Source organism: Mustelus asterias, chromosome 5, assembly GCF_964213995.1.
Source record: "Mustelus asterias chromosome 5, sMusAst1.hap1.1, whole genome shotgun sequence".
In the NCBI taxonomy this organism is placed as follows: domain Eukaryota; kingdom Metazoa; phylum Chordata; class Chondrichthyes; order Carcharhiniformes; family Triakidae; genus Mustelus; species Mustelus asterias.
The window spans coordinates 25,180,354-25,192,975 of record NC_135805.1 but is presented as its reverse complement, the minus strand read 5'-3'; the positions used below and the strand labels follow the sequence as shown (position 1 = coordinate 25,192,975).

Here is a 12,622-nt window from a genome sequence, read left to right as displayed (position 1 = left end):
TACTCGATACTCCGATTTATAAAGGCCAATGTACCAAAGGCAATCTTTATGACCCTATCCACCTGTGACATCACTTTTAGGGAATTCTGTACCTGAGAAAGTGAGAAAGTGAGAGGGCATGGGATCCAAGGGGCTGTTGCCTTGTGGATCCAGAACTGGCTTGCCTGCAGAAGGCAGAGAGTGGCTGTGGAGGGGTCTTTCTCTGCATGGAGGTCAGTGACCAGTGGAGTGCCCCAGGGATCTGTTCTGGGACCCTTGCTGTTTGTCATTTTCATAAATGACCTGGATGAGGAAGTGGAGGGATGGGTTGGTAAGTTTGCTGACGACACCAAGGTAGGTGGTGTTGTGGATAGTTTGGAGGGATGTCAGAAGTTGCAGCGAGACATAGATAGAATGCAAGACTGGGCGGAGAAGTGGCAGATGGACTTCAACCCGGATAAGTGTGTAGTGATCCATTTTGGCAGATCCAATGGGATGGAGCAGCAGTATAAAATGAAGGGTACCATTCTTAGCAGTGTAGAGGATCAGAAGGACCTTGGGGTCCGGGTCCATAGGACTCTTAAATCGGCCTCGCAGGTGGAGGATGCGGTCAAGAAGGCGTATGGCGTACTAGCCTTCATTAATCGAGGGATTGAGTTTAGGAGTCGGGAGATAATGCTGCAGCTTTATAGGACCCTGGTTAGACCCCACTTGGAGTACTGCGCGCAGTTCTGGTCACCTCATTACAGGAAAGATGTTGAAGCCATTGAAAGGGTGCAGAGGAGATTTACAAGGATGTTGCCTGGATTGGGGGGCATGCCTTATGAGGATAGGTTGAGGGAGCTTGGTCTCTTCTCCCTGGAGAGACGAAGGATGAGAGGTGACCTGATAGAGGTTTACAAGATGTTGAGGGGTCTGGATAGGGTGGACTCTCAGAGGCTATTTCCAAGGGCTGAAATGGTTGCTACGAGAGGACACAGGTTTAAGGTGCTGGGGGGTAGGTACAGGGGGGATGTCAGAGGTAAGTTTTTCACTCAGAGGGTGGTGGGTGAGTGGAATCGGCTGACGTCGGTGGTGGTGGAGGCAAACTCGTTGGGGTCTTTTAAGAGACTTCTGGATGAGTACATGGGATTTAATGGGATTGAGGGCTATAGATAGGCCTAGAGGTGGGGATGTGATCGGCGCAACTTGTGGGCCGAAGGGCCTGTTTGTGCTGTGGCTTTCTATGTTCTATGTTGTTCTATGTATTCCCAGATCCCTCTGTTCAACTGCACTCTTCAGAGTCCTGCCATTTACCCTGTACATTCTAATTGGGTTTGTCCTTCCAAAGTGCAATATCTCACACTTGTCTGCGTTAAATTCCATTTGCCATTTTTCAGCCCATTTTTCTGGTTGGTCCAAATCCCTCTGCAAGCTTTGAAAACCTTCCTCACTGTCCACTACACCTCCAATCTTTGTATCATCAGCAAACTTGCTGATCCAATTTACCACATTATCATCCAGATCATTGATATAGGTGACAAACAACAATGGACCCAACACCGATCCCTGCGGCACACCACTCGTCACAGGCCTCCACTCAGAGAAGCAATCCTCCACAACCACTCTCTGGCTTCTTCCATTGAGCCAGTGTCTTATCCAATTTACTTCCTCCCCATGTATACCCAGCGACTGAACCTTCCTAACTAACCTCCCATGAGGGACCTTGTCAAAGGCCTTGCTGAAATCCAGGTAGACAACATCCACCACCTTCCCTTCATCCACTTTCCTGGTAACCTCCTCGAAAAACTCTAATAGATTGGTCAAACATGACCTACCACGCACAAAGCCATGTTGACTCTCCCTAATAAGTCCCTGTCTATCCAAATATTTGTAGATCCTATCCCTTATCACTCCTTCCAATAACTTGCCCACCACCGACGTCAAACATACTGGCCTATAATTTCCTGGATTTCTTTTGGAACCTTTTTTATACAACGGAACAACATGAGCCACCCTCCAATCATCTGGCACCTCCCCCGTGAATACTGACATTTTAAATATGTCTGCCAGGGCCCCTGCAAGTTCAACACTAGCTTCCCTCAAGGTCCACGGGAATACCCTGTCCGGTCCTGGGGATTTATCCACTCTGATTTGCCTCAAGACAGCAAGCATCTCCTCCCCTTTAATCTGTAAAGGTTCCATGACCTCCCTACCTATTTGCCCTATTTCCGTAGACTCCATGCCTGTTTCCTCAGTAAATACGGACGCAAAAAACCCATTTAGTATCTCCCCCATCTCTTTTGGTTCCATACACAGTCTACCACTCTGGTCTTCAAGAGGACCAATTTTATCCCTCACTATCCTTTTGCTCCTAACATACCTATAGAAGCTCTTTGGATTTTCCTTCACTCTGTCTGCCAAAGCAACCTCATGTCTTCTTTTAGCCCTCCTGATTTCCCTCTTAAGTAGCTTCTTGCACTTTTTATACTCCTCGAGCATCTGATCTGTTTCTTGCTGCCTGTACATTTCATACAACTCTCTCTTCCTCTTAATCAGTGTTACAATCTCCCTCAAGAACCAAGGTTCCTTATTCCTATTTACTTTGCCTTTAATCCTGACAGGAACATACAAACTCTGCACTCTCAAAATTTCTCCTTTGAAGGCCTCCCACTTTCCATTTACATCCTTACCAGAGAACAGCCTGTGCCAATCCACAATTCCCAGATCCCTTCTCATTTCATCAAATTTGGCCTTTTTCCAGTTCAGAACTTCAACCCGAGGACCAGATCTATCCTTATCCACGATCAGGTTGAAACTAATGGCATTATGATCACTGGATCCAAAGTGTTCCCTCACACTCACATCCATCACCTGCCCTAACTCATTTCCCAATAGGAGATCCAATATCGCATCTTCTCTAGTCGGCACCTCTATATACTGATGTAGAAAATTCTCCTGAACACATTTTACAAACTCTACCCCGTCTAAACCTTTAACAGTATGCGAGTCCCAATCTATATGTGGAAAATTAAAATCCCCTACTATCACAACTTTGTGTTTCTTGCAGTTGTTAGCTATCAGTCTGCTGATTTGCTCCTCCAATTCTCACTGATTATTGGGTGGTCGAGAATACAACCTCATTAATGTGGTCATACCTTTCCCGTTTCTCAGCTCCACCCATAGGGCCTCTGTAGACAAGCTCCCGCTGTAACATTTTCCCTGACCAACAAAGCCACCCCCCCCACCTTTTATCCCTCTGCCTCTATCCCGCCTGAAACATTTCCACCACACTCAACCCTTCCATTTGTGATTTTGCTTGAACTAACCTGTCTTTTTACCCCTGCTCCACTATCTGCTCTGGCACTCTGGCTCCCATCCCCCTGCAAATCTAGTTTCAACGCTCCCCAATAACACAAGCAAACCTCCCTGCAAGTATATTGGTCCCCTTGTAGTTTAGGTGTAACCCATCTCTCTTGTACAGGTCCCACCTGCCCCAGAAGAGGTCCCAATGATCCAAGAATCGGAAACCCTGCCCCCTACACCAGTTCCTCAGCCACGTGTTCATCCGCCCAAGCATCCTACTCCTACCCTCACTGGCACGTGGTACAGGTAGCAATCTTGAGATTACTACCCTCGGGGTCCTGCTTTTTAACTTCCTGTTACTTCCTTTTTAAGTTACTGTGAAAACCTCCGAATCGTCACATTCTGGTGCTTGTTCGGGTACATTGAGGGAGAATTTAGCATGGCCAATGCACCTAACCAACACGTCTTTCAGACTGTGGGAGGAAACTGGAGCACCCGGAGGAAACTCACGTAGACACGGGGAGAATGTGCAGACTCCACACAGACAGTGACCCAAGCCGGGAATCGAACCTGGGTCCCTAGGGCTGTGAGGCAGCAGTGCTAACCACTGTGCCGCCCCTAGGCTCAGGAAATTGTAGAATCAAAGGTTAGTTTGACTGTCAGAGTGAATGTGCATCATTCCCAGCCTGATTCCCCAGACAAGATAATGGTTTGAACTGGTGCCAGATCACATTTGAGAAGCCAGGTCTTTGACATTAAAGATGTGGTGAGGGGAGTGGGGGTAGGGGGAGAGGCGATCTTGTGATTTGACTTGTGACTTGAAACAGTGACTTGATGGAGCTCATCATTCGGGGAGAAATGCTGCCAGAATCTCAAATTAAGAAGTCTCACAACACCAGGTTAAAGTCCAACAGGTTTATTAGTGTGGAATCCCAAAGTGGCAGAGGGAGTAGTAACTGGGATACAGGGACTATACTGACCTTCTCTGGAAAGAGGATAATGATGGACGGACCGACCTGGCTCACTTCTACCAACGGAGCCTCGTCCAGATGACAGACTGGATTGCTATTTGCATCATCAGAGCTGAGGGCATCAGGACTCGAGCTGTAATATCTATCGCCACATCTCCAGAGTTGTGGGTGGATTCTGCGCCTAGGTTAAAAACAAGAACAAGTTACAAACAATGACCATACTCTGTTTTCTGAGAAAGAAAGTTATGAAATCTCAAATCCACCCACACGAGCGAGAGAATAACTTCTGAACTGCACCACAACAAGCCGATTTCCAAACGCAGGCTATGGGAACATAGATATGTGGAAAAGCGTTGTGCTGAAAATATTGACAGCAGTTAAAACCCCAGCAATCAACAACCAACACCTGCAAACCAGGACAGATGTGAAAAAACAGCTACAAGCAAAAGATTACCGATTATAGCATTCTATTCTTTTCCTACTCATTGGATATGGGTGCCACTGGCGAGGATAGCATTTATTGCCCATCTCTATTCGCCCTTGAACTGAGTGCATTTTTAAGAATCAACCACATTGCCATGGACGGGGTAAGGATGGCAGATTTCCTTCCCTAAAGGACATTAGTGAACCTGATGGGTTTTTACAATGATAGTTACATGGTCATCATTCGACTTTTAATTCTATATTTGCATTGAATTCAAATTTCACCACCTGCCTTGGTGGGATTTGAACCTAGGTTCCCAGAGCGTGGCCCTTGATTGTTAGCCCAGCAACAATACCACTACGCCACCACCTCCCATAGTCAAGCATCCCGGTTGACATAGTTGTCATAGAATCATAGAGTTTTACAGCAGAGAAAGAGGCCCTTCAGCCTATCAATGACTGTGCCAGCCATCAAGCACCTATCCATTCCAATCCCAGTTCCCAGCACTTGGTCCGTAGCCTTGTATGCTGTGGCATTTCAAGTGCTCATCTAAATTGTTGGTGTTTTAGACCTTAAAGGTTTAGGATGTTATGTGAAGTTGAGGTGAAAAGAACAATTGTTAACTTCCTGACGGAAACAAAATAAATTCAAAGCCACGTACAATATCAATAACAACAAGTAAGATTTACACAATGCATTTAATATTGAAGTTTATTTATTAGTGTCACAAGTAGGTTTACATTAACACTGCAATGAAGTTACTGTGAAAATCCCCTGGTCGCCACACTCCGGCGTCTGTTCGGGTACAACGAGGGAGAATTTCGCATGGCCAACGTACCTAACCAGCACGTTTTCCGCATTGTGGGAGGAAACCGGGGCACCCGGAGGAAACCCACAGAGACGCGGGGTGAATGTGCAAACTCCACACAGACAGTGACCCAAGCCGGGAATTGAACCCGGGTCCCTGGTGCTGTGAGGCAGCATTGTGCCAGTGTAGCGATCTCAAAGGTGCCTTACCCACAAATTTGACGCAGGGTCTACTTAAGTAGTTATCAGCAGAGGTGACCAAAAGTTTATTTAAAGAGATAGGCTAGCAACTCAAAGAGGGAGAGAAGTGGGGGCACAGGTTGATTTAGGGGAGAGAATTCTACAGCTTATAGTTTAACCAGCTGTAAGTATAATCACCAAATTTGGCATGGTCAAGAGGGCAGATCTGAAGGGACAGGGAGATCTCAGAGAGTTGTTGTGTTGAATGGGAGATAGGGAGGGATGAGGCTACGTAGGATGTAGAATGAGAATTTTAACATTAAGATGTTGCTGGACCAGGAGCCAATGTAGCCCAATGAGAGAAGGAGGACTGATGGTGGAAGATGGGAGGCTGGCTGGTGCAGCGCTGGGTGGGCAAGGCAGAATGTAAAAGTTGACTTATTTGTGTCACAAGTAGGTTTACATTAACACTGCAATGAAGTTACTGTGAAAATCCCCTAGTCGCCACACTCCGGCGCCTGTTCAGGTACACGGAGGGAGAATTTCGCATGGCCAACACGTAACCACGTCTTTCAGACTGTGAGAGAAAACTGGAGCACCTGGAGGAAACCCATGCAGACACGGGGAGAACGTACAAGCTCCACACAGACAGTCACCCAAGCTGGGAATTGAACCTGGGTCCCTAGCGCTATGAGGCAGCAGTGCTAACCACTGCACCACCGTGCCGCCTATAACTCAAGCATGAGCATCTCAACAGCAGACGTGCTAAGGCCAGTCAGGAGAGGGTGATGTTATAGGGGTGGAAGTAGGCAGTTGGTAGACAGAGTTCCATGGAGCAGCAGCTCTGAGTGAAAAGAAGTCTCTTCATCTTCCCTCCAGATCGTTTCGCAGTGAATTTCAAATCTTATGGAGTTCAATCCGGACACATGTGAGGTAATGCATTTTGGAAGGTCTAATACAGATAGGAAATACACAGTAAATGGCAGAACCCTTAAGAGTATTGATAGGCGGAGGGATCTGGGTGTACAGATACACAGGTCACTGAAAATGGCAATGCAGGTGGAGAAGGTAGTCTATAAGGCATACGACATGCTTGCCTTCATTGGCCGGGGCATTGAGTTTAAGCTTGAGTTGCAGCTTTATAGAACCTTAGTTAGGCCGCACTTGGAATATAGTGTTCATTTCTGGTCGCCACACTACCAGAAGGATGTGGAGGCTTTGGAGAGGGTGCAGAAAAGATTTACCAGGATGTTGCCTGGTATGGAGGGCATTAGCTATGAGGAGAGATTGGAGAAACTTGATTTGTTCTCACTTGAATGGCTTAGCCTCTCGAGGTGGACAATAGCTATTGAGATGATGCTGTGGGCAGGCCACCCTGGCAGCAAACACTTGCAAGTCTTGCTCACATCCCAAGAGCAATTACTTTTTTAAAAAACCTGCTGTGACAGAATTAAGGACAGCAACAACAGGCCAAATCTCAGGCAAAAAACGCTTGCGTCTTCTGGAAAGGTGTAAATGCCTCAGAAACGGCACGCAAAACATTGCCCAGGATGCTGTGCCACCCTGGGACTCAGCTGGGCCTGAATATCGAAGTCAAAAATACCTTCAATTGAAAAGGATAAAGAAATTCACAGAAAGCTGACTTTCTTCTCCTTCTGAAGGTTGTTGGCATTTTTTTTTTTCAAATTCATTCACAGGATGAAAGCCCATTTGTCATTTCTTGTCCATCCGTAGTCACCCTCAGAAGGTGTTTGATACAACTTGATTTTTGTTCGGCTGGTTATGACTCAACCACACTGACGTGGGAGCTGGCATCACACATATCAGGTAAAAACAGCAGGCTTCCTTTGCGAAAAGGCATAAGTTAAAGTTTCAAAACAAACTGCATTACGGCAGCTTTTTAGTTCCAGTGAATTCAAATAATCAAACTGCCACGGGGCGAGACTTAAACTGGTATTCTCAGGATTATTAACCTGTAACCTACGGATAACCCAGTAACACTCGCACTGCGCTGCTGTACTAGAATTTACGTGAAATAAAGGTAATGAATGCAAATAAGCAGTAAAAGTTTTACAACCTTGCAATAAAAATGGAACAAGGCAATATTGCTCCATCTAGCGAGCACGTTCCTCGAAGTTTGGTGTTCTCAGCCAGGTTGCTGTCGTTCCACACTCTCTTATCCAGTGTGGACACAGCAGCTGTAACCATTGCAATGCGTGCATTGAGTGACTGTGACACTTGATGCTGAAATCAACATTAATGGGCAGCACGGTGGCACAGTGGTTAGCACTGCTGCCTCACAACGCCAGGGACCCGGGTTCGATTCCGGCCTGGGCTGACTGTCTGGGTGTGGAGTTTGCACGTTCTCCCTGTGGGTTTCCTCCCCCACTCAGGGCCTGGGTGGGATTGTTCTCGGTACAGACACGATGGGCTGAATGGCCTCCTTCTGCACTGTAGGGATTCTATGATTCTATGAAACATGTCAGTTCTAGAAAGATATATCTCAAAAAGTGAACCAAAAAAAAACCCGATAATGTAATAATTTAGCAATATTCAGGGGCTGGAATTTTACATTGCTCAGATAGACGTGAGCCCAATCTGGAAGTGCGTGAAATCATGCACAAAGGTGTCGGACGCGTGCCCCGACGTCATAAGTTCATAAGATAGGAGCAGAATTTGGCCATTCGGCCCATCGAGTCCGCTCCGCCATTCGATCATGGCTGATAAAGTCCTCATCCCCATTTTCCTGCCTTCTCCCCATAACCCTTCAACCCATTACCAATTAAAAATCTGTCGAACTCCTCCTTAAATTTACTCACTGTCCCAATATCCACCGCACTTGGGGTAGCGAATTCCACAGATTCACAACCCTTTGGGAGAAGTAGTTTCTCCTCAACTCGGTTTTAAATTTGCTATCCCTTATCCAAAGTCTATGATCTCTCGCCCTAACTTAAGACCTCTCATCCACTCCACATCTACTTTATCCATACCTTCTATCATCTTGTCTACCTCAATTCGATCTCCCCTCATTCTTCTAAATTCCAGAGAGTATAGGCCTAAACTGTTCAATCTCTCAAACCCCTCAACTCTGGAATCAACCTAGTGAATCTCATCTGAACTGCCTCCAATCCACTACATCTTTCCTCAAATAAGGGGAACAAAACTGTGCACAATACTCCAGGTGCGGCCTCACCAATGCCTTGTAGAGTTGCAACAATGCTTCCTTACCTTTATATTCTATTGCTTTAGCTATAAATGTCAACATTGCATTTGCTTTCTTTATTATCTGCTGTACCTGCACGCTGGTCATCGCGCACTTACATGATATTTCAGTGGGAGGACGCGCACAAGTGTCAGAAGCGTGTCCGCTGGCAATCAAGCAGGCAACTTAGCCCATTAAGGGGTCATTGAGAGCAATTTAACGTGGCCCGTCTGCTTTTAGGATTGGTGGACGGGCTGATTGACCAGACGGCCTTTACACTTTAGCTGCAATCTCAATCCAGGGTCAGGATGAAAGGTCAGAACTGAAATAAAATTTTAATAAGTGCCTGGGGACTGAACTTTGTGCTTGAATCTGCTGTCTGGATAGCGTTTGCTGTGTTTTTTCATGGGGATTTATTTTGCCCCGGTCTGCAGCTCTCTGAGACAGCTCCGCACTGGATGTCCTTTTGAGGGAGCCCATTAGAAGCGGCAACCTTTTCTTGGCACCCGCCCTCTTCCCACCCTTCCCAACAGCGCTTCTTGTTAAGCCTTCTAATTGGCCAGCCAATGACCAGCATCCTGGTCCTAAGAGTCAGCACGAGGTCATCCCCTGCGTGTTTTGTGGGCTGGCCTAAGGTGATAGCTGCTTTCTCTATGCTTTTTGCGTCAAGGGACAGATTGTCACTACGGACTCAAGCTGGCAGAATTTGCTGAATACTCCCAGTGAGGTGTTATTTAGTGTGGTCAAAAATGGAGATGTGACACACTGTCCCATAACCACAGTCTTGTTGATGCATACAGTCAGGGAGAAGACGTTATAGGCACTGGAGAGACAATCGTTGAGTCATTGTGGTTGAGTTTCCATTGAGCGGCTCAGTATATCACCGCAGACCAAGCTGTCAGAGTCCTAAAGGACACAGCGGCTAGACAAATCCACGGATGGTGGTGAGGGAACCACTGAGAGGCAAAATCCAACTTGATTTTGCCCTCCACAATCTAGCAGTAGCTGATGTATCTGTATATGACAGTACTGGTAGGAGGGACCACTGCACAGTCCTTGTGAGGATAAAGTCTCATTTTCACACTGAGGCTACACTCTATTATGTTGCGTGGTGCTACCACCATGCTAAATGGGATAAATTTCAGAACAGATCTCAAAACTGGACATCCATGAGGCACTGTGGGCCATCAGCAGCATCAGAATTGTATACAACCACAATCTGGAACGTTATAGCCCAGTATATCCCCCACTCTACCATTACTATCAAACCAGGGGATTAACCCTTGTTCAGTGAAGAGTGCAGGAGGGCATGCCAGGAGTAGCACACAGCATACATAAAAATGAGTTGTCAACCTGGTGAAGCTACAACTCAGGACTACTTAGCGAGGGCGATGGCCTCGTGGTATTATCGCTAGACTATGAACACAGAAACTCAGCTAATGTTCTGGGGACCTGCAGATGGTGGAATTTGATTTCAATAAAATATATCTCGGATTAAGAATCTACTGATGACCACGAAACCATTGTCGATTGTCGGAAAAACCCATCTGGTTCACTAATGTCCTTTAGGGAAGGAGATCTGCCATCCTTACCTGGTCTGGCCTACATGTGACTCCAGAGCCACAGCAATGTGGATGACTCTCAACTGCCCTCCAAGGGGATGGGCAATAAATGTGGGCCAGCCAGCGACGCCCATGTCCCACGAATGAATTTTAAAAATGCAGAACAGCAAAAGCAGCAAGTAATTGACAGAGCCAGAGATCCCACACTCAATCAGATCAAAGCTCTGTAGTTCTGCCGCAGCCTGTTGTGAATGGTGGTGGACAATTAAAGAACTGAAGGGAGGCGGAAGCTGCATGAATTTATCCCCCATCCTCCATGATGGAGGAGCTCAGCATGTCAGTGCAAAAGATAAGGCATTTGCAGCAATCTTCAGACAAAAGTGCTGATCCATCACGGCCTCCTCTGGAGGTCTCCAGCATAAGTTTGTCAGTCTTCAGCCAATTTAATTCTGTCCACGTGGTGACACAAAACGGCTGAAGGCACTGGATGCTGCAAAGGCTAAGGCAAAGGCCCTGACAATATTCAGCAATTGTACTGAAGTCTTGTGCTGCACAACTTGCTGTGCCTCTAGCTAAGCTGTTCCAGTACAGCTACAACACTGGCATCTACCCGGCAATGTGGAAACATTCCCAGGAATGTCCTGTACACAAAAAGCAGGACAAACCTGGCCCACTGCCGCTCCATCAGTCTACTCTTGATCATCAGCAAAGTGAATGGAGGGGTTGTCGACAGTGCTATCAAGCGACACTTACCCAGCAATAACCTGCTCGCGGATGTTCAGTTTAGGTTCCACCAGGGTCACTCAGCCAGTGACCTCATTATAGCGTTAGTTCAAACATGGACAAAAGAGCTGAACCCAAGGCAGCATTTGACTGAGTGTCAAAGTGCCCTAGCAAAACTGGAGTCAACGGAAATCAGCGGAAAACCCTTTCGCGGGTTGGAGATATACCTGGCACAAAGGAAGATGGTTGTGATTTTTGGAGGTCAATCATCTCAGCTCCAAGACATCACTGCAGGAGTTCCTCAGGGTACTGTCCAACCATCTTCAGCTGCTTCACCAATGACCTTCCTTTCATCATAAGGTCAGCAGTGGGGATGTTTCCCAATGGGGATGATTGCACAATGTTCAGCACCACTTTCAACTCCTCAGATACTGAAGCAGTCTGTGCCCGTATGCAGCAAGACCCCTGGACAATATTCAGGCTTGAACTTATAAGTGGCAAGTAACATTCGCACTGCATATGTGCCAGGCAACGACCATCTCCAACAGGACAGAATCTAACCATTTCCCCATGGCATTTAATGACATTATCATTGCTGAATCCTCCACTATAAACATCTGAGGGGGGAGGGGATTACCTTTGACATAAAACTGAACTGCACTAGAAATTTAAATATTCTGGCTACAAGGTCAGGTCAGAGGCTGGGAATTTTGCAGAGAGTAACTCGCCTCTTGACTCCCCGAAGTCTGCCCTCCATCTACAAGTCAGGAGTGCGATGGAATCTTTTGCCTGAATGAGTGCAACTCCAAAACTCCAGAAGCTCAACACCATCCAGGACAAAGTAGCCCGCTTGATTGGCACGCCATCCACAACCTTAAACATTGACTTCCTCCACCACCAACACACTGTGGCAGCCATGTGTATCATCTACAAGATGCACTGCAGGAACTAGACAGAACCTTCAAAACCCACAACCACTGCCATCTAGAAGGATGAGGGCAGCAGACACATGGGAACACCACCATCTGGAAGTTCCCCTCCAAGCCACCCACCATCCTGATTTGGATATATATTGCCGCTCCTTCATTGTCGCTGGGTCAAAATCCTGGAACTCCCACCCTAACAGCACTGTGGGTGTACCTATACCACATGGATTGGCGCCATTCAAGAACATGGCTCACCACCATCTTCAGAAGGACAATTAATGACGGGCAATAAAAAAGCTACCCTTGTCATCGATGCCCGTGTCCCGTGAAAGAATAATTTTTTAAAAAGACTATCATTGATCATATTGCTGTTTGTGGGAGCTTGCTGAGCACTAGCTGGCAGCTGCTGTTCTTGCATTATGACAGTGATTACACTTGAAAAGTACTTAATTTGGGGTAAAGGGCCTTCAGTTGTACAGGGCACAAAATCATTCTTTGTCCCGAAAACATTCCAGATAAGTGGAAAAATAAAGGAGGTTCCACCAGATGCAAATTTACTAGAA

The 12,622-nt window shown here is 46.6% G+C and overlaps 1 long non-coding RNA gene across 2 annotated transcripts in view; it reads right to left on the bottom strand.

The window, feature by feature from the left end:
- LOC144493418 (uncharacterized) overlaps nucleotides 1-12,622 on the bottom strand; it is a 583,821-nt gene that overhangs the window by 377,800 nt on the left and 193,399 nt on the right. For both annotated transcript variants that reach the window (XR_013497740.1, XR_013497741.1), the window contains exon 3: nucleotides 4,245-4,416. This is a non-coding gene — a long non-coding RNA (uncharacterized LOC144493418). The remainder of the gene's footprint in view (nucleotides 1-4,244; nucleotides 4,417-12,622) is intronic.